We start from the raw sequence: 19,655 nt of genomic DNA on the forward strand, positions 1-19,655 counted from the left end.
GATTTCGTCTCTCACCCCGGAATGGCGGTCGTCCTTGGAGCCCCAGGACTGATGAGAACTGGCAGGGATTGAACACTTCCGATGGCTTTGTGTCTCTCCTTTCCCTGAACCCTCCCAGCAGCCTGGGGGAGCTTGACTGCGCCCTGTTCACAGATGGCAAAACCAAGGCTGGGAAGGCAGGGTGCACACCGCCACTTGCCCAGGGCAGGAAAGCTGGTGCCTGGCAGAGGCAGGATTCGGGCCCAAGAATCCTGCCTCTGGAGGCCACATTCCGCCTTGCCTGAGGCCCGCGCCCCATTTTTTCACGTCCTCACCCCACAGCTAGCTTGGGAGTGTGGCCCTCCGCGGTCCCTGCCCTGGTGGCTGAGTCCACTTGTGTTTGTGCCCCAGAGATGGAAACACCAGACTGGGAGCCCCTGGGCCGGGATCATCCCAACACAGCCGGAATGACAGGGGCAGCTGCCCAGAGCGCCCTGGGGCTGGGTGTCTGCGCAGGCCATGGCGTGGAGTGGGCACCTGGCCCTCCAGATACCTCCCGGGCCTCCTGCAGGGGCCGATAAGTGCCCGGCTCTGCTTATCAGCCCTGTTCCCCTGCCTGCTCTCCCCGCAGCCTGGTGTACGCGTCGGGGTGCGCAGCGGCCTGGCCGTCGATGATGGGGCGAACCTCCCCAAGCCCGGCCCCCAGACTCGGTGCGTCAGAGACAACTGAGTTGTCTCCCGCTGCTTCCGGGTGCCGCCTGCTGGCTTCCCCGCTCCCGTGATGGGGGCATTTTTAGAGAAATTAAAAATAAAGTTTTTTTTCCTAAATTATGAAATGACCATGGTTGGGGGGGGTCCTAACATAAGCGTATTAAGATACTCTGCCTACAGGCGTGCGCGTGGGAGGAAGGACACGGAGCTGATGTGAATGGCAGCAGGTCCGCAGGCAGCCTTACTCGAGCTCCGTGCTCCTCACAGCTGAGTCAGAAAAGTCAGAAAACGAAGTGTGAGTGTGTGTACTCTGAGTACTAACGGGGCGGGGTTCTTTCCGTGGCTGTCAGCTTGCTCACGGGGACCCGGGTGCCCCGGACTAGCCCGAGCCGGTGGGGGTCCAGCAGCTGCTCTTACCCCCTCTGTCTCCTCTCTATGACAACCCCCTTGATTTTCTAGGAAGGTAACTCACAGAATGTGCGGTTGCCTGGCTTAGAGCCCTCTGTGGCTCCCTACTGCCCGGGAATGAAATCCCGGCTCCTGGTGTCAGCCTCCCTGGCTGCTGTGAGCTGGCCCTGGCCGCTCTTGGGCGCCTCTCTCAGGAGCCACTCTCCCGCCAGATGTCCTGCTGGGCTCCGTCTTGCCCCTTAGCCCTAGTTCCGAAGTTACCGGGTGTCAGCGGAGATGTCCCTCCTGCTCCCCAGATAGCTTCCCGGGTCCCCTTGTCTAAGCTGCTTCCCCCACCCCCGTGCCTGTTCTCTCTCATCCTTCTTTTCTTTACTTTTTTCCTTTCTGAGCAGCCGTCTCTTTTACTGTCGCCAGCATCCGGGCCAAGGGCCTGAGCCCGGCCTCCGCGCGTCCTAGGAGTGAATCTGGGGCAGCGTCCTGCTCCTCCTGGGAGCTGACCGGGGTCTCTGGGCTGCGTTGCCCCAACGGAGCCACTCTCAGAGGTCGGCCTCGCCCCTGCCCGACCCTAGACCTCCCACTGCCCGGGAGACCCACCCCCGGGCCCGTGGGACCCAGTCGCTGACCAGCGGACGACCTGAACTCTGCTGGGCCAAGACAGAGGTAAACATTGCAGGAGGCTGCTTGGCTCCCACGGGCCCAGGCTGAGGCGATGGCCTGTGAAAAAGGCCACCGTCCTGAAGCTCCAGCCGAGGTGTAAGAGAAGCCTCGAGGTGACGAGGGGTGTGGGGCAGCCGTGCTCCTCCTCCTGGGCCGGGCAGGTCAGAGGCGCCGGCCCTGACGGAGCACCTCGCTTGTGCCGGGTCCCGCGCCTGCCGCTCCGCGGTATCCGCTCGTTGAAGCCCACACAGCTCTGCAAGATGCTTGCACACTGTCCGCAGTTTGCAGACGCAGAAACTGAGGTTCAAGGTAGCTAGGGAGCTTGCCAGAGGCCACATAGCCAGTAGCTGGCAGACACCAAAGCCAGCCCCTTAACCTGCGGCTAGGCTCTCACTGGAGGGAGCAGGGATGTGAAGTAGGATGCAGCCCCGATGAGCCATGAGGCGTGTGGGTGTATTTCCTGCCACGGAGAGATGCTCTCAAGGCTCTGTGGGAAGGAAAGGGCAGCCACCAACCCCAGCTTCTCTGGCAGCCCTGGGCCCGCTTTCCCCTACAGCAGTGATTAGACACGCTCTCCAGTTTACTACAGTCCCCGGCCGGCCTTACTGGGCCTCTCACCAAGCTCGGTGTGTGTGGGGGGGGTGCATTTTAGTTTGTTGGTAGGAGCCACGGGAGAGAGTCAAGCGGGGACCATGGCAGGGGCCACGTCAGGCACACATACGTTTTACTGGCCCCATGTCTAACGAGAGGACATTCAGGCAGTTTGAGCCCTGAATGAGGTGGAGAGAGGGACAGCTGTGTGGATGGAAGAAAGGACAGAGAGAGACAGGGAAGGAGGGATGGGTGCAGAGGTACAGGGATGGAAAGACAGACAGATGGAGGGATGGATAGACTGCCAGCCCCTGTTCCCACCCCACAAAGTCGACTTTGCCTTAGAAGAGCGTTTAGTGCAAGGGTTAATGATGCAGCGGTTTGGAATCAGACAGATTCAAGCTTGAATTTGAGTCCTTACCAGCTGCGTGACCTCGGGCAAGTCACTCACACGCTCTGACCCTCAGTTTTCCTATCAATAAAACGATGGAGAATGATGGCTCGAAGCGCCTCACGAGACACACTTGGGGAGAGCACTTAGGACCAGGGTGAGGGATGAGCCCCGGGGTGGGGGGGGGCTGTCCCTTGTCACTCCCCATGCTGCTCCTGCTGCCCTGCCTGCCTGTCCCGAGAAAACAGGTCCGGCTCTGGGGAGACTCAGGGCTTCCTACCCCTCCAGTTCCGAGGAGCTCGGGATCTCAGGGGACCGGCAACGGTAGCATCGCTTGCTGCTGGCCCGATCCCCGCGGGACAGGGGTCAGCCGCTCCGGGCTCGGTCTGCGCTCCGCGGTAGAAGAAGGGCCCTCGCGGCCCCGCCCAGAGCAATCCCTGTTATCGGGGCTCCGGTCCTCGCTGTGCCTCGAAACCTGCCTCTGGGAGTTTCTCAAAACAGCCCTGCCCAGGCCCCACCCAGGATCCCCGTCTCCGGGGGTAAGGGCGAGGGCATGGCTGTGTTTTCAAGAGCTTCTAGATGATTCTAGGGTGAGGCTTGGCCTGAGAACTGTCATGTTCAGCCCTTTTCAATTTTTTTATGTTTCCACCTGGTCGTTCTTCTTTTATTTTTTTCTGTTTTTCTCTTTAGTTCCTTCAGAGATCAGAACGACTCTGCTTGCTGGAGTTAGAGGAAGAACTCAAATTTGTCTCCTTTTTTAGGGTCTTGATGGTTCCGTTTAAAAAATATTTTTTGGTGAATCCTCTTGGAGTACAGCTGGTTAGAGCAGGGGAGCTGGGGGCCCCCGTCTTTTTCCCTTACACGGGCTCTGAGGTCCTCTCTGAGTGTGGCGTGGGGCTGACTTTCAGGACAACTGAAACTGGATTAAAGAATAACACTTAGTGCCGGGGCGCCCGGGGGGCTCGGTTGGTTAAGCTTCTGACTCTTGATTTCGCCTCAGGTCATGATCTTAGGGTCGTGAGATCGAGCCCTGTGTCAGGCTCCCCGCTCAACCCAGAGTCTGCTTGAGATTCTCTCTCTCCTTCTGTCTCTGCCCCTCCCCCTGCTTGTGTGCTCTCTCTCTAAAATAAATAAAATCTTAAAAAAAAAAAAAAAGAATAACACTACTTGCAAATCAAAGCAAAAAAGTAAGATTCTGCTTCCCGCCCTTGGAGTAGCTGGAGTGAGAAGCCAGTCAATACCATGTGCTGGCGGGTGCTGGCGGGTGCTGGCGGGTCATTGATGGGTGTGTGTAGTTATTGTGGGAACTGATAGGTTTGTGGGTGTTGTTGAGTGTTCATAAGTTGGTAGGCGTTCGTGAGCATTGTTGGATGTTGGTAAGATGGTAGGTGTTGGTAGGCATTGGTGGGTATTGGAAAGTTGGTGGGTGTTGGTGGGTGTTGGTAGGTGTTGGTAAGTTGGTGGGTGTTGGTGGGTGTTTGTGGGTGTTGGTAGGTGTTGGTGGATATTGATGGATGTTGGTGGGTGTTGGTGGGTGTTGGTGGGTGTTGGGTGTTGGTGGATGTTGATGGATGTTGGTGGGTGTTGGTGGATGTTGGTGGATGTTGGTGGGTGTTGGTGGGTGTTGGTAGGTATTGGTGAGTTGGTGAGTGTTGGTCGATGTTGGTAGCTGTCGGTAAGTTGGTGGGTAAGAATATGGAGGGGTTGGAATTCCACTGGTAGAATGTCAGGCGGGAAACAGCCCAGTGGGGCTTCAGATGATTAAGCATAGAGCTGCCTCGTGACCCAGAAATGCCACCCCCGGGTGTCTACCCGAGACGTGTAAAAGTAAACATCCACACACAGTCTCGTCCATGAGTGCTCGCTGCAGCACTCTTCATAGTAGCCAGAAAGTGGAAACATCCCAAATGTCCATCAGTTGAAAAATGAGTGAACAAATATGGTCTCTTCATACGACAAGAATATTATTCAGCCATAAAAAGGAAGGAAATGCCGAGAGATGCTACAACACAGACAGACCTTGAGGATGAGGCGCTAAGGGAAAGAAGCCGTTGTGGGGCCCGTCTTGTGCGCTCCCCTTCCCATGACGTGTCCGGGATAGGTCAGTCTGTACGGGCAGTGAGGGGGGTGGTGGTTGCCAGGGGCTGGGGGGCACCGAGGCTGGGGTGTGGAGGGAAGCAGGGGGCACCGGGACTAGAGGCATGAGGGCCAGGGAGGACACCAGGGCTGGGGGCCAGGGGGCCAGGGGCACCGGGGTTGGGGACACGGGGGACGGGGGGCACTAGGGCTGGGGTGCGGGGGGAGGCGGGGGGTGCCCACCGCTCACCGGACACACCTCATCGGGCAGCTCTTCAGAAACCAGCAAGGCAGTGATTCTGGAGAAATGAGGAAAGACTGAAAGAATATTCCAGAAGAGAGCAACAGAAATCACCATGGGAAAACCCAGAACTCTGGGGGCCCGCCCTGCCTGAGGGATGCGCACATGTCACTTCTGTTTTGAATGATGTGTTGGTCACCTCTTCCTTCTCGTTTGCACCCGGAGTCTCTGCTGGGCCGGCACTATGGGGTAGAGCTCCTGATCAGGGGCAGGGGTGGCCCTCCACAGGGAAAGGGTTACTGTGGGGGGGCTGTGTCCCGAGGTCACACAGGGAGGGAGGCGGCCAGCTTCCTGGCACTGGGGAGGGGCGGGAGAGGCCCAGCCCTCTCCCCCCGGCCTCCACCCACACTCGCCCTGGAGCCCCAGCCTCTGGCCCTACCGCCTGCGGCCTGGCCTGCGTGTGGACACCGGGACCAACTCCTCCCCTCACCATGAGGTGTGACCCTGGGGGCGGGGGGCTGGGATGAAAGGTGCGCTCAGGGAATTCAGGGCAGGCTGAGGGGCTGTGCCTGGTGAACACGAACTTTTCTCTTTGAACGTGGAGCCACAACGCATACTGCTTCTGTAGATGCAACAACAGCAACAACAACAACCACCAGATTAAAAATAAGTATAATCTCACAGTAACGCGCTGGAAGGTAGCAGAGGCCAAGTACAATGAGAAATCCCGTCCGAGGCCACCCCCTGGAGATGACATTGGTGTGTCTCCCTCCAGATCTCTCTGCTAGGACAGGGTGACGCAGACATAAACACTCTCCGGGGGACCTCACTCTTTCTTGGCTTTTCTGCTCAGCTCTGTGGAGCGCAGCGCACTCATCGGTTCCGCGCTCGGTGAACAGCGCTGACACGCGTCAGCGGCTGCTGTACACAGACTTTATTCTAGGCTCTGCCGATGGTGCAGGGAGCCAAGTGGACAGACCCCTGCCCCCAGGGGGTTTCTTGCTCCCTGGGAGAGACGGACGATCAGCAAGGAAACAAACAACCAAGATCATCCCAGGGCACGCCTGGGCGGCTCAGTCAGTTGAGCGTCTGCCTTCGGCTCAGGTCATGATGTCAGGGTCCTGGGATCGAGTCCCATGTCCGGCTCCCTGCTCAGCATGGAGTCTGCTTCTCCCTCTCCCTCTGCCTCTCCTCCCTGCTCACGCTGTCTCTCTCAAATAAATAAATTAATTAAAAACAAACGAACAAACAATAACCAAGATCATTATAGAACCAGAGAGGAGCAGGGAAGGAAGGAGGTCACAGGACCTTTGCACGGGCAGGTTCCTCTGCCCTGGAGTGTGTTTCCCACGGAGGCTCATGGGTTGTGCCCATCCCCTCCCTGCTCCCTCCCCTCACTCTGCGCCCTGCTTGCCTTCCCCCTCCGGAGCACCCATCGGGGTTGGGCATCTCAGTGTGGTTCTTTGTTTGCTCATTTAATACATGTCTCCCATCTTGGACTGGGCGCTGGGGTGGATCATCAGGAGCGTGTCTGACCCATCTCTGAACCAGCCGCAGTGCCAGGGCCAGGCCCATAGCAGGGGGACTCATACTCGCTGAACATATGGATTCTAAAGAATGTAAAGGAAATAATCTTTCAAGCTGAGAAGTCACCTGAGGCAGTGTGGGGCACGTCTTCATCAGAAAGTTCACGGGGGACTGGATACCTGCCCTGGGCGTGGGACCCGCCAGCAGCGGACCTGCGAAAGGCCCTCAGGAATCCAGACCCCGGGGAAAGGAGCCGAGCTGCCTCATCTGGGGGCCACAGGGACAAGGAGAATTGACCCCTTCCCCGCCTCCAGACTCTCCTGGATGATCAGAGGCGTCCATGGGAGTGTGGGATGTGGACGTCTCCCACCAAGCTCCTCTGGGGACGGCCTCGCTCCTCTTCTCCGAGGTCGTCCGCACTCAGTTTTGACCATATTTGCCTCAGAGCCAAGTGGCCACCCGGTGGGGCCGTGGTATAAATATCAGTTTATTTACTCTGTGTCCTAGTTAAGCATGCTTCTGAGTAACGAAAGGCTTCCCTGTTTTTCTTGCATAAGTTTGGAAACGCAGCCCCCGGGTAGGAGACAGTAGCATGGGGCTCAGCCGGGGAGAAGTTTGCTGGAGGTTCGAAATCACCTTTGCGGGCCGGCCTGGGGCTCTTCCTCCCAGGCCACTCTGTACCAGCTTCCCTACCAGAAAAGAAAACAGCAAATTCTCTGTGAGGTCGGACCTCCCACCTGTCCCCTCGTGCGGAGGCCACTGTGGGCATTTGCCAACTTTCTGTAACTGTGCCCTTGCTGTCCTCTGGGGAATCCGTCCTGGGCCGCAGCTGGTTCCAGATCCTTCTGCCCCCTCCACAAATGCCCATGCCTCTTCGGGCCCAGGCACTGGGGGTGCAGCAGTAAAAAGATGGGTGCGGCTACTGCCCTGATAGGAGCTCGCCTCATCAGGAGAACAAGCCAAGAAATCACTGAGTTACAAATTTGTGAAGGAAACAAACAGGGAAGTGGCTGGAGAAGAATCAGGAAGGTCCAGGTCAGAGGTGGGTCCAGCAGACGGCTGGTTGGACAGAGGTCATACACAGAGGCAACAGTGGGAAGAGCAGTCCGGAGGCAGTCACAGCATGTGCAAAGGCCCTGAGGTTGGATGAACGCAGCCAGGCTGGAGGGTAGGGAGGCCTGCACAGCAAGAGCATGGTCTGGGAGCAGAGGCTGAGGTTGGCACAGTGGCCAGGGAACGGGGTGGGGATGAATGCATTAAGCCGCTCTCCCCAACCCCCCACCAAAACAAAAATGGGCACCCAGCGTGGCTTTGGCACAGCTTCCTACGGGTTGGGGTTGGGAGCATGGGGCCTGATAAGGAGCGTTCCCTGGCGTCTTTGCTCTCCCCCTACCCCCGGGTGCCGTTCCCCCAGCATCTCCGTGTTTGCCGTGATGGAGCCCAAGATGGTCGCCAGCATGACTTCCGCTCTTGCTTCCGCCCGGCCACCCAGAATAGCGTTTGACACCTCCCTGAGGTCCCCACCTGCCACCCAGCTGTCTCCGCCCTCCCTTCCTCCCTGAAGAGGAGGGGAAGCGCTGCTGGTCTTTGGCGGGGACGGGCTGCAGGGATGTTTGGCTTAGTGGGAAGGAGGGGACAGACAGGTCCCAAGGAACGGCGAGCCCCAGTGACCCAGCTTCCTTTGCACCCCGGGCCAACTGCGGGCCGGCACCTCCCTGCTGTGGATAGTGGTGGCGTTTTCATCAGGATAGTTGCACAGCTTCTGTCCCCCAATGTCTCGACTAGGTGTCACAGAGGCGAGTCTGTCCCATCCTGCCCCATGCCCAGTTTTCTCCTTGGAAGCATCCGGACCCTCCAGTTTGGACTCACTTGTATTTTTCCCGCTGGTCTCTCCATGCTCGCCCAGATCAAGGACCCGCAGGCGACCTGTGAGGTGCCCTTCCCTGAAATATGCCTTGAAGGACCATACTTTCAAAATTCATTTTCCAAATTCAGTGACCTGGCAGGAACCTACCCCCCTACCCCCGCCCACCCCGCCCTGTGGTTTCCTGGCTCCCTCTGGGGTGTCTACAGGGGGCTCACGTATGCCTCTGACCAAGCTTGGAGATTGTGGAGCCTTCCCTGTTCTTCAGCTGTTCATGCCTGCGGCCCAGACTCCTAGGAAAAGCTGCCCGCTGCCCTGTCCCCAGACACAAGGCCAGTCCAGGTTTTGGCCTGCAGGGGCTCCAGTCTGGGAGCTGCCCAGGGGCCTCAGGGCGAGGTTGAGGCTCCATGACAACTTCACCAGTTCAACCCCTCCCTTCAAATAAACACATAGGTAAATCCTTTCTCCATTTGTTTAGTAAACAAGTACAAAAATACAAGGTCCTAGTGAGTAAGACTGAAACTGTGTAAGTCATCACGGGAATAATTATTTAATTTCATTAAATAATTATTTAATTTCAGGCTGAAATTAAATAATTAAAAATTAATAATAATAAATAAATGAAAATAATAATAAATAATTAAATAGTTATTTAATTTCAGGGGGCAGAGAAGTGCTGGACGCTCCCAGGTGAGCCTCTGCCTCAGGACCTTTGCATGTGCTTTTCCCTTTACCTGGACTGCTCATCCCCAGGCACCCACGAGGCTTTCCTCTTGCCTCGCTCTATTAAAAATCACAGCCCCATGCTCTGTCTCCCTCCCCTGCTCATTTTTCTCTGTAGCTCTGGTCACACCTCAAACCAACATTTACCAGTTATTACTGCTGGAACATTTCTTGTCTGTCGACTACCTGTACCCCTGGGGGAGTACAGGGTCACAGGGCAGGCATTTTTGTCTGTCTTGTTCACTGGTCTGTCTCCAGGGCCTAGAAAAGTCCCTGGTACAGAAGAGCTGCTCAGTAAATGCTGAAAGAATGAATTACCTAATGGGGAATGTGACCTACTCGGCTAATCGGGGATGGGGACGGGGGGGTGGGTGGGGGGGGGGGTGGGGGGGTGGGTGGGGGGGGGAGGGGTGGGGGTGGGAGAGAGCATCAGGGGACATCCCCCCCCCCCCCCGGAAAGAGGCAGGTTTTGTGGGACCATCTTTAAGGAAATGAATATACATACAATTACATGTACAGCATGACGGGCCAGAGACCCAGAGCTAGACTAGCGTCGGGGAAGGGAAAGGCGCTCCAGCAGAAGAAACAGCCTGCGGGAAGCCCGGCAGCGCCCCGAGCCAGAGAAGACAGGGAGAAGGTCAACGTGGCCACAGCTTTGCCAGGCATCCAGGAGGGGCTGCCGAGCCACCACGCATGGCCAAGAAATGGCGGAGTGTGACACAGCGGCGCTCTGGTTTCTGCGGGATCCTAGGGACATCACCCGGACCCGTGACCTTTATAGGTTCCAGGGGGACAGAGCCCTGGATCAGCCACACCACTTTTCCACTCCTGCCGTTGACGAAGCAGAGGGTGGCCCCAGACTCAGCCTTCCCTGTCAGCCTCCAGGAATGTGTCTCCCCTGCCTTGGGGACCCGGCTCACCCCTAACCCACCTGGAAAGCTCCCCCGAGGCTGCCGAGGCTGCCGGGGCAGGCTCCCCCTCCTTCCTTCCCCAGGCTCCGCTCAGAATAAAAGCTGGGGCCCCCGCTGGGGACTTGTGCCCTGGCCCCAAGCCACTGCCAGCCATTTGCATCACAAATGAGACTCAGGCTGTTGGGCTCCAGCCAGCCGGCCTGGTGCTGCCCTCAGTGACTTAAGGACAGGAGCCAGGATCCAGCTGCTGCCTCCGCTGCCCCCTCCCCCAGCTGCCTCACCGCACCCTCTGGGAGATGCAGGCTCTCCAGCTTGCTCAGGATCCCCCTGGCCAGCCGTCCGTCCGTCCGTCTGTGCGCAGCCATCGGCCAAGGAGGGCTCTCAAATGTCAGGGGAACTCACCACATGTTTTCTCTTAGCTCTCAGCTGGGCCTCTTAACAGAGGAGGGATCTGAGGCTCAGAGAGGGGGATCGGTATCCCCAAGGCTGCTCAGCTGATACCCCGCAGAACGCGGATCGGAACCCATGGCCTTCCGCTCCAGAACCTGCGCTGTGAGGGGCGCCACCCCTCGAGGCTCGTCTGTGCCTGTCCACCGTGCAGTGCTGGGGGAGCCCACGACCATGTCAGCCCGGGCCTCTCTCTCCTGCACATCAGGGGGAGGGGGCGAGCTGCTGCTCCTTCTAGACCCGTGAGGTCAGGGCGCTGCTGCCTAAGCCCCGTACGGTTCTAGCATGCAGCAAGCGCTCCGTGTTTCTGAAGGAGACGATTGGGCAAATCAGTCCACAGACTTTGTTTTCAGCCCAGGTGGTGCTTTTCCCCTGCAGGTTCTTTCCAAGGCAGAGCTGGATGGGTCTGGCCCCCAGTGGGGATGCTGGAAGGTTCTCTGAGGTTTGTCAGTGACTTACTCGCAGTGCGCTGGCTGGGGCTCCTGCCTCAAGGCCCGTGAACCTGGTGCTTAGGGAGGCCCCTGTCTAGCTCCCCTGTCTTTCCCTGGCTTGTCCCCTGGGGTTCTTCCCTACCCCAGGACCTTTGCTCATGCTGTCCTTCTGCCTGGATGTGTCCCAGCAGTGGCTGCTTTTCCTCCCATAGGATAGGCTTTGTGGTCGCCTCCTCAGAGGGGTCCCCTGGCTGCCCCATCTAGGTAGAACTCTCAGATAGTCTCTATCCCTTCCCTGTCTGTCTCCAGAGCCCTGAGTGTGCCCTCTGGTTGCTCTTTATTTATTCTCTTGGCTTGGCCTGTGTCCCTTTCTGAATGAAAGAGGGAGGCAGATGCAGACGTAGAGAAAAACAGAACATGTGTGAGAGCGACAGTGTGACTCACAGAGAGACACAAACAGAAACTGAAAGAAAAGCAGGAACAGAGTCGCGGAGAGAGAAGGAACCAGAGAAAGTGCCATGGCGGGGGTGGGAAGGGGGACAGGGGCCGTCCTTCTGGGGTGAGAGCGATGTTCTGGGACTCGATCGTGCAGCAGTTGCACAACCGTGGGCAGACTCCCAGCCATGGAACTCTGTGTGTGTAAAAGGGCGCACTTTATGGACTGTGAATTCTCTCTTGTTTTAAAACATGAGAGGACATCGGATAAACCCAAATTGAAGTACAACGTACACAATACAGGGCTGACCCTCTCCAGACACGGCAAGGCCATGAAAGACCAGAAAGGAGCCGAGAGCCTCCCCAGGCTGCCGGAGACGGAGGCCATGATCACCAAAGCCTTGGGTATCCCCGAACAGGAAGGGGACATGAGGGGGGACATTGGTGAACCCCAAAGTCTGTGTTAATGCCACCGCATCCACGTGGATGTCTCGGTTCTGACAGTTGAGCTGTTACATAGGGCACGGATATTAGGAGAAGCTGGGGGACAGAGATATGCATTTTCTTTATACATTTTCTGCAAGTTTAAATTATTTCAAAATAAAAAGCTAAAACAAAGAAGACAGAAATGACAGAGTGTGGCAAGGCACAGGGGACTGCCTGTCCTGCTGACCCAGCAGGGACCACCAGCCCAAGCCTCTGTAAAATTAAAGCCTGGACTGGGGAGAGGGGCAGATTGCCCTGCCTGCGGTCAGTTTCCTTATTACCGCAGGAAAGACTGCTGAAAATTCAGGGCGATTCCTCTGATTCATCTAAGGGGCTTAGCCGTGGTTGGGGCAGCCTTGGGTGTTCCCTCCACCCACCCGTGATTGTGTCTGAATGTGTCTGCTGTGGCGCACGCCTGTCATCCCCCATCCCTGGGTACCCAGCAGCAGACTCCTACAAAGCTTTGGGGGTCCTTCTGCAGGAGCCAAAAACCACCTGATCTCGCTTTCCTGTGAAAGTGGCCAAGGGGCAGCCCCATGCCAGGGTCAGGGCTGTGTCATGTGAGTCCCGGCAAAGGATATTCGTGTCCGATTTCTGTCCCCCTTGCTGGGCTCTGGGCTCCTGGAGGGGAAATACTTGGTATTGTTTCCCCGGAAGATAGCCCTGGGCCAGGCATGGAGTAGGTGCTCAGTTAATGCTCGTGATTTCTGAGGCACCTTTCTCACAGGATGACAATAAAAGAATAGGTACTTTCTAATCTGGTGGCTTTGTTATAGGCTTTTGAAAGTGGTGAACGCTTACAAAATTTAAAATGTACGGAATGCTTCCGAAAACAATAAAACCGCCAATCCCGAATTAAACATTCTTATGACTTTTGTCCCATTAGGGGCTAATCTTCTTTTCTTCGAGAAGTAAAAGGTTACAGGTACAGCTCAATCCTGCTCTAACTCCCCACCCAGAGCCAGCCTCAGTTGAGGGGAGAGAGGGTGGGGAGCCTCAGCCTCCCACCCTGGTCTTTCCCAGATGCACATGGTGACTGTCCACTTAGGACCTTGTTCTGTGCCTGCCGCTGTGACTTGCACGTGAGCCTCTGTGTGCTGCGTGTGCTGCTCTGACCTTGTGTCTTCCTCTCGACAGCAGGTTGAGCTTGGAGAGAGGGATCCATCCTTGTAAGGAACCCCACCCCGTCTCCTACCCCCTCCAACCCCCGGGGTGCTTCCCCCCCATGTCACGGGTGTGGGGGGGGGGCTTGGTAGTCACGCGGGGCTCAGAGGGGCCCTGCACCAGGGTTAATGCTCTGCTGTCTCCATCTGGAAATTCCTAGCTTCTTTTGAGCAAGGGGCCCCACATTCTCATTTTGACTGGCCCTCGCCGATCTGACAACACAGAGCACCAACCGAGCCCCCATCCTGCGCCAAACTCTGTCCCCGGCCAGCCGATGGCATGGGCCTCAACACCACTGATTCCCCTCCAAGACTCTCTGAAGGCGCGGTTCCCATCAGCCCATCCTGCAGACGGGGAGACTGAGGTTCAGAGAGTTCCCGACTCTGGTGCCCCTGCCTGAACCACCATGGGACCGCCCCTTGGAAGATCAAATCTGGTCCAGGTCCCTTTCTCTTAAAGCAAGGTGCAGAGAGGGTGAGGCTCAGTCACGTGGACATGCCCGTGGGAGGCAGAGCCTGCTCCCAGGCCACCCACCAGCCAGGAGCCGGAGGCCCCCCCAGCGGCTGAATTCATTTCACACATTTCCTCTCCCCATGGGGACGGTCTCAGTGAACAAACCCCGGGGCGTTCATCAGAGCTGCCACTTCCTCTCAGACCTGCCTTCTATAATTAGACACCAGGCCTCACGATCTGAGCCCGCCGAGGAGGGCCAGGCCTGCGGCAGCTTCCAGCCGACAGGTTTCCACGTTCTTCCCCGAGAGCCCCAGAAAGCCTGGGGGGCAGGCATGTGTACGGGGTGGCAGGGGGGGGGGCCTTCAGGGCCCAAGGCCCATGGAAGGGACCCTCTCTGGCTTCCCTGGCAGGCTCTCCCCCTACCTTCGCAGCCACGAGGGAAGACAGGATCTGTTTCTAGAAGCTGGGAGAAGCACCCCCATCTCATTCGTTCACTTGTGGAACTCGGGTTTCCAGATTGTCTCCTGTGTGCCCGGGGCTGTTCTGCCCCATGGAGCTGAGACCTAAGTAAACGCATCCGTAAACGAGAAACAGAACCAGAGTGACTCCGGGAAAGGCAACGAAGTTGATAAATTAGGCAGATGGATGGAGAAGGGTCAACCCATCCTGCAGACGGGAAGACTGAGGTTCAGAGAGCTCCCAACTCCGTGACGGGCGGGGGGCACTCCAGCAGCATGGTTGGGGGCCCCAAGGGCATGAAGGGCCCGGCTGGAATGGGATAAGAGATTGGAGGACGACTGACGGCGGAGGGGACGGCGGGTGCCTGGGTTGGGGGCGGGGCAAGCTGGAGAGAGGGGTGGCTGAGGTCCAGCAGGTCCCCGTGCCGCGGGCCACCAAGACAGGGCTGGACGGAGATGCCACAGACAGCGGCCACCAGCTTTGTTTTGCTGGAGTCTAGAGCAGGGCTCCTCCACTGGGGGCGATTCTGCTCCCAGGGACACCGGGCAGTCTGGAAGTGTCTTTGGTGTCCCAGCTAGGGTGGGAGTGGTCCTGGCATCTAGAGGGTGAAGGTCAGGGACACTGCTCACCCCCCAGCGGAGCCCAGAACGGTCTCAAGTGGCAGTGGCAGGGGCTGGCCAAGGAGGTGGTGACTTAGGTGGCCGTGGAGAGAGGCGGGGATTCGAGGTGAATGCGCAAGGCCGAGCGGACAGGACACGGGCAGCAAACACACTGTTGAGAAGGAACGTCGTAGGGAACAGCCCGCAGGGAGAGGCGGGGAGAGGCCCCCGTAGCAGGTGACAGGCAGCAGAGGCTGCCCTGGGGAGCCTAGGGGGAGACTGCGGGGAGACGGAGGCAGGTGCACAGGCAGGCGGGAAATGATTTTGAATTTGGGTGAAGAGGTGGGATGAGGCTGGGGAGCAGGCGGGGGTCAAATCCTGCCTGGCTTCGTGGGCCCAGAAGAAGACTTGCCCTGGCAGCCTTTAAATGCAAAGGTGTTCAGAGCACTGGACGGGGAGTCTAGACACTGGGTTTCAGCTTGAATTGGGACTAATTGGCCAAGTGACTTGGGAAAAATTACCCTTTGGGGCCCCAGTTCCCTCTCCATCCACGCTGCTGTCCTAGCCCCCCCGGGGGCTTCTGGGCAAGGTCAATGCAGTCCTCGGTATTGGGACCTAGGATGTGTGTAAGTCAGGGATGTGACTTGTCCTTCTGCTAAGTGTTTAGGAGTGACCCCCGAGAACTGTAACCTCAAGTCTCAAGTGTGGGTGACCCCCAGGACCCAGGCAGGGGGTCTTCACCCAGCTCAGGCCTCACTGCCAGGTGGGCACGGACTGCAGGGGTGTTCCAGGGCCATCTCCAACAACAACCCCCTGTGGTGACAGGGTGCCGTAACAGCAGTGAAGTTGGGGGGAAGCAGCGGCACCCCCACTGCTGAGGATGATTTTGGGTCCTTGGATGATTCCAGATGGCAGAGGACCCAAGAAGGAGTTCTGGGTGTCTTGCTAATGTAGCACCAGGAGCCCAAGTGATCAAGGAATAGAGAGAGGCATCACCTTGTCACGACTGGGTGGAGGGGTTTATTCTGACCCCATAGTTTGGAAGGAAAACTTCTCGGGGCCCGGGGATTCCTGGGAGAGCGGGGCTGGGGTGCAGGACAGCAGTTATTGGAGCTATAGGAATGGAGTCTGTTACCCTTCTGCCTCAATGACCACTTGTTGCTCTAAGAATGCCGTCAATTCTTCTGGTCCCCCGTTTCTTCCTCCCCCAGCCACAGTGCCTGCAACCCCAGTCCCAGGAAGGGATTTCCTCAGGTGGGGAGGCTCTGAAGACACTCGGGGGAAGGGAAGGCAGGGGATGGTGTGGGTGGAGTAGAGGCTTTCACTGCCATCCCAAGCTACGACCTCTCCCCTCTCGCTTTCCTGCTCCTCAGATGCTTCCAAATGTGGACCTGACAAGGGAGAGTTGCAGATGCCCCTTGAGAAACATCCAAAGGAGGCCCCCAAACCATTCATCCCTGAGGAATTAACAGCCGGATGCTACAGGGAAGAATGCACAGATTTGCAGGCAGAGAAAGAAATGCAGACAAAGCCCCTCTCCATTTTGATCAAATTACAAAACAGTTATAAAGTGATAAAACCCTGTGCTGGCAGGGATGTGGAGAAAATGACACATCAGCTTTGCTGTAAACACATTCCAATCCAGAAGATCAAACTCCGTGCAAGGAACAAGTGCTGAGAAACCGCACAGGCCCTCTGACCCAGCGTTTTGTCCTTTGGCAACATGTTTCGGTCCTCGGGGACAAAAACGTTTACAGTTGCCTTTTTTAAAAGTGCGGAGGGGTAGAAAAAACAAAGACCAAAAACCCCAGATGCCCTGGGCTAACATTTGTGGAGTGCTCACTCTATAAGAAACGCTGAACGTGTATTTGTTCATCATTCCTTGGAGAGCTGTGTGTTTTCTGACCCCCGTAGCGCAGAGGAGGACCTGGGAGCACGTGGAGTCTGGCCCTGTCTCCGTGGTCACTCAGGTGCTCAGCGGCAGAGCTGAGGTTTGAGGGCAGGCTGCCCCGTGCACTCCATGCGCTCCCCGCCCCCCCCCCCCCACCGTGCAACTCAGAGGGCGGAGGCCCCACCCCACACTCCTATTCTATAGCATGAAGGTTGACTTGTCCACCTAAGAGAAGGTGACATGCAGCTCCGTGGGCATGTGCTGTCACCAGGAGGCAACCCGAAGGATAAAAGGGCTTCTTTCTGCTTTTGCTGGGTGCTGACTGCGAGCCCGCTGCCTGGCAGGCATGCCCCAGCCTGCGGTTCTGGAATGTGGGTGAGCCACCCTCCTGGAGACCTGCCGTTGGTGGTCGGTCTTGAGACAGCTAGTCCCAGCCCACAGCCCACAGCCGGCCAGCAAACGCACTGTGTGTTTGCCCCGGGAACAAAGCCAGCGCCCTTCAGGCTGCCTTCATGGGAGTGGAGCCCTGAGCTGAAGCCTAGAACATCTCAGGGCTGCCCCTGGGCAGGAAAGCCAGCGGCCTCGTGGTTGGAGGGGCCGGACGGAGGGCAACAGTCCAGGCAACTCTGGCTTCAAGGAGATCACGATGTTTTAGAGACGGGGCACAGGGCAGAGCTGGGAGCTCAGCCTGGTGGCACTTTCGAGGCTGGTGTGAGTGTTGGTGTGTCCCAGACTCTCAAGGAACCGTGGCTCCTGTTCTTGGGGCCCGGCCTCCCTGTCTCTAAAGAACGGGCCAGTGCAGATGGGTGTGTCATAAACGTGGGTCCCACGCTGCCGTGGGGTGGGCAGGCGCCCGGGGAGGTGGCCCTTCCCTTTCAGCAGCTTTCCTGTCCTCAGTTGGGCTGGATGCTCGGCATGTCTCCGCGGCCGGCCCGCCCTTCTGAGCCCCATTCAGGGCAGAGACAGAGAAGCCTCAGGCCCAGGGGCGTGGGCCGGCAGCAGTATTATCCGTGGTTTGTCTCCACTGTGCTCATTTTCAGGGCTATCCTCTATCAGAGGCAGGTGATACTGGTTTCCCACTGTCATTGTTGATAGAGAATTTCCTTTCGAAATAAACTTATATAGGTTAAAAAAAAATAAAGTGAGCCAATGTAAATACAAGTACAAAGCAGGTGGCAGGTCAGAGGGCCGTGGTCAGAGCCCTAGAGCTGGTCTCAAGTTTGAGACCCGCAGGCCAGGGCCCTTCTTGGCCCCCAGCAAGATCAGCCCCAATGCTGTGGGTTTCACCAGCCTGGTCCCTCCTGGCCTCTCCTCGGTCCTCGCTGTCTGGGGCCCAGGGTTTGCCCGCCACCTCTGCAGAGCGCTCTCTCCTGCACAGGGCCTGGGTAGGAAGCAAATGGTCCCAAGCTCTAATCCTCCCTCGACAGTTCGCTGCTGTGTGACCTGGGGCGGCTGTCTCAGCTTCTCTGGGCTTTGCTCCTTCTCTGCACAGAGTTAACAGCCCTTTCTTCCAAGGATAGCACGAGCTTTCCAGGCGGTGACGGTTGGCTCAGAGCCCGGCATTCAGCAAACCTCCGGCTACGGCCGGCTATCCTTGCTTCCCCTTTAATAAACGGGCCAACGGGCCACTGAGGTCCAGAAGAGGCTCAAGGCCCAGAGCCCCTAGATTCAAAGGTGGCCTCCGAGCCTCTGAGCTCCCCACTGCGGAGACGAGCCCGCCCTGCTTGGCCTGTTCCCGGGCCTGCTCCCGCGCTCCGCTTCCCTGGCAGGCAGCCCCGGCCCTCCCTTTGTCCTGCTGTCGCCGGCTGTCCCGGAGCAGGTGGGAGGCTGAGGCGGGCAACACACGGGTTGCTATTTGCTTTCCTCTCCACAGCCCCTTCCTGGTCTGGGCGGACATGGGCGTGGGGCCAGGTGTGCCGGTGCGGCGGACCTGGATGTCTCCTCCCCAGTCCAAGCTACCCAAGCCCCTGAGCGGGCCACCTGCAGGGCAAGTGATGACCATTTTGTGTCTGGACTGAGGGGTTTCCCGGGAAACAGGACTTGCGGTGCTGGACAGGGCAAGTCCCAGGCACAAGAGGGCACACTGTTCCCTGCTCTGCAAGAGGCCGTGCGTGGGGGGCAGTGGGTGGGAAGGCAGGTAGAAAGGGGACGGGATCAGCCACACCCAAGGACATTGCATGGCTCCCCTCTGGCCCTGTGCCTCGCGGGGTAGGGGGACGGGAGTGGGGGGGCAGTCTGCACCGGCGCTGGCTTTGACATGAGGCAGAGCTAAGGGAGGAACTCCTGTCCTACCCATATTAATGACACAGCACCTCACTTCTGCTCTCGGAGCCTCAGTTCCTCCCGTAAAATGGGGATAAGGATTCCTCTACCATCACGGTGATGCTGGAGAATCAGATGAGAAAATGAACATAGAGCACTTAGCAAAGTGTAGACATCTCACACATGACGGCACATACGATTATATTAGATGTCTGCTTAAAATGCAGCTTCCTGCTGCTCTTGGAATAAAACCTGGCCCTGCTCCTGACATGAATCTTTGAAGCTCCTGGGATCGTGACCTGTGCCTGCATCTTCTGCCCCAGCCATGCTGGCCTCTTAGCTGGCCTGCGCCTGACCAAGCTTCTCCCTGCCTCAGGGCCTTTACACATGCTATTTCCTCTGCCTGCAACACCACCTCTGTTTTTCCCAGGACTGCTTCCTTCTCAGCCTTAGGCCTCAATTTAAAGATTGTCTGCACAGAGAGACCTCTGTGTGCCTTACTTGACAGGATGTTTATTCTCTGGGGGACAAGCCATTTCTTAGCAGCTTTACTGTGGTTGCCCCAAGCCTAGGAGGATGCCTAGTCCGGAGCTGAGCTCAGGGCGCAATTGTGAACACGCTTGTGAACAATGCACACTGGCCTGCGGAGGCCCCCACAGGGTTGTAGGAAGAGCCCAGAGTCCTAAATCCCTTTCCTTCTCTGAGCCTTGGCTTCCTCATCGGTCAGCAGGGACGCCAGCAGCATCCAGCTCCTTGGGGCCTGGGAGGCCTGGATGAAGTGACAAAGACGGACCTGTCCTTCCACGGCAGCCACGTGCAGTAGAACCCCGAGGCCAGCAGCTCCCCCATGGTGACCTCATGGGCACCCCTCTGCACCCACGTTCCTGCCTGCATCCTCAGGCCAGGGGGACTATGCCGCACACACCCACTGCCGCTCCGGAACCGGAGG

The sequence above is a fragment of the Meles meles genome, chromosome 16 (assembly GCF_922984935.1).
Source record: "Meles meles chromosome 16, mMelMel3.1 paternal haplotype, whole genome shotgun sequence".
Lineage (NCBI taxonomy): Eukaryota > Metazoa > Chordata > Mammalia > Carnivora > Mustelidae > Meles > Meles meles.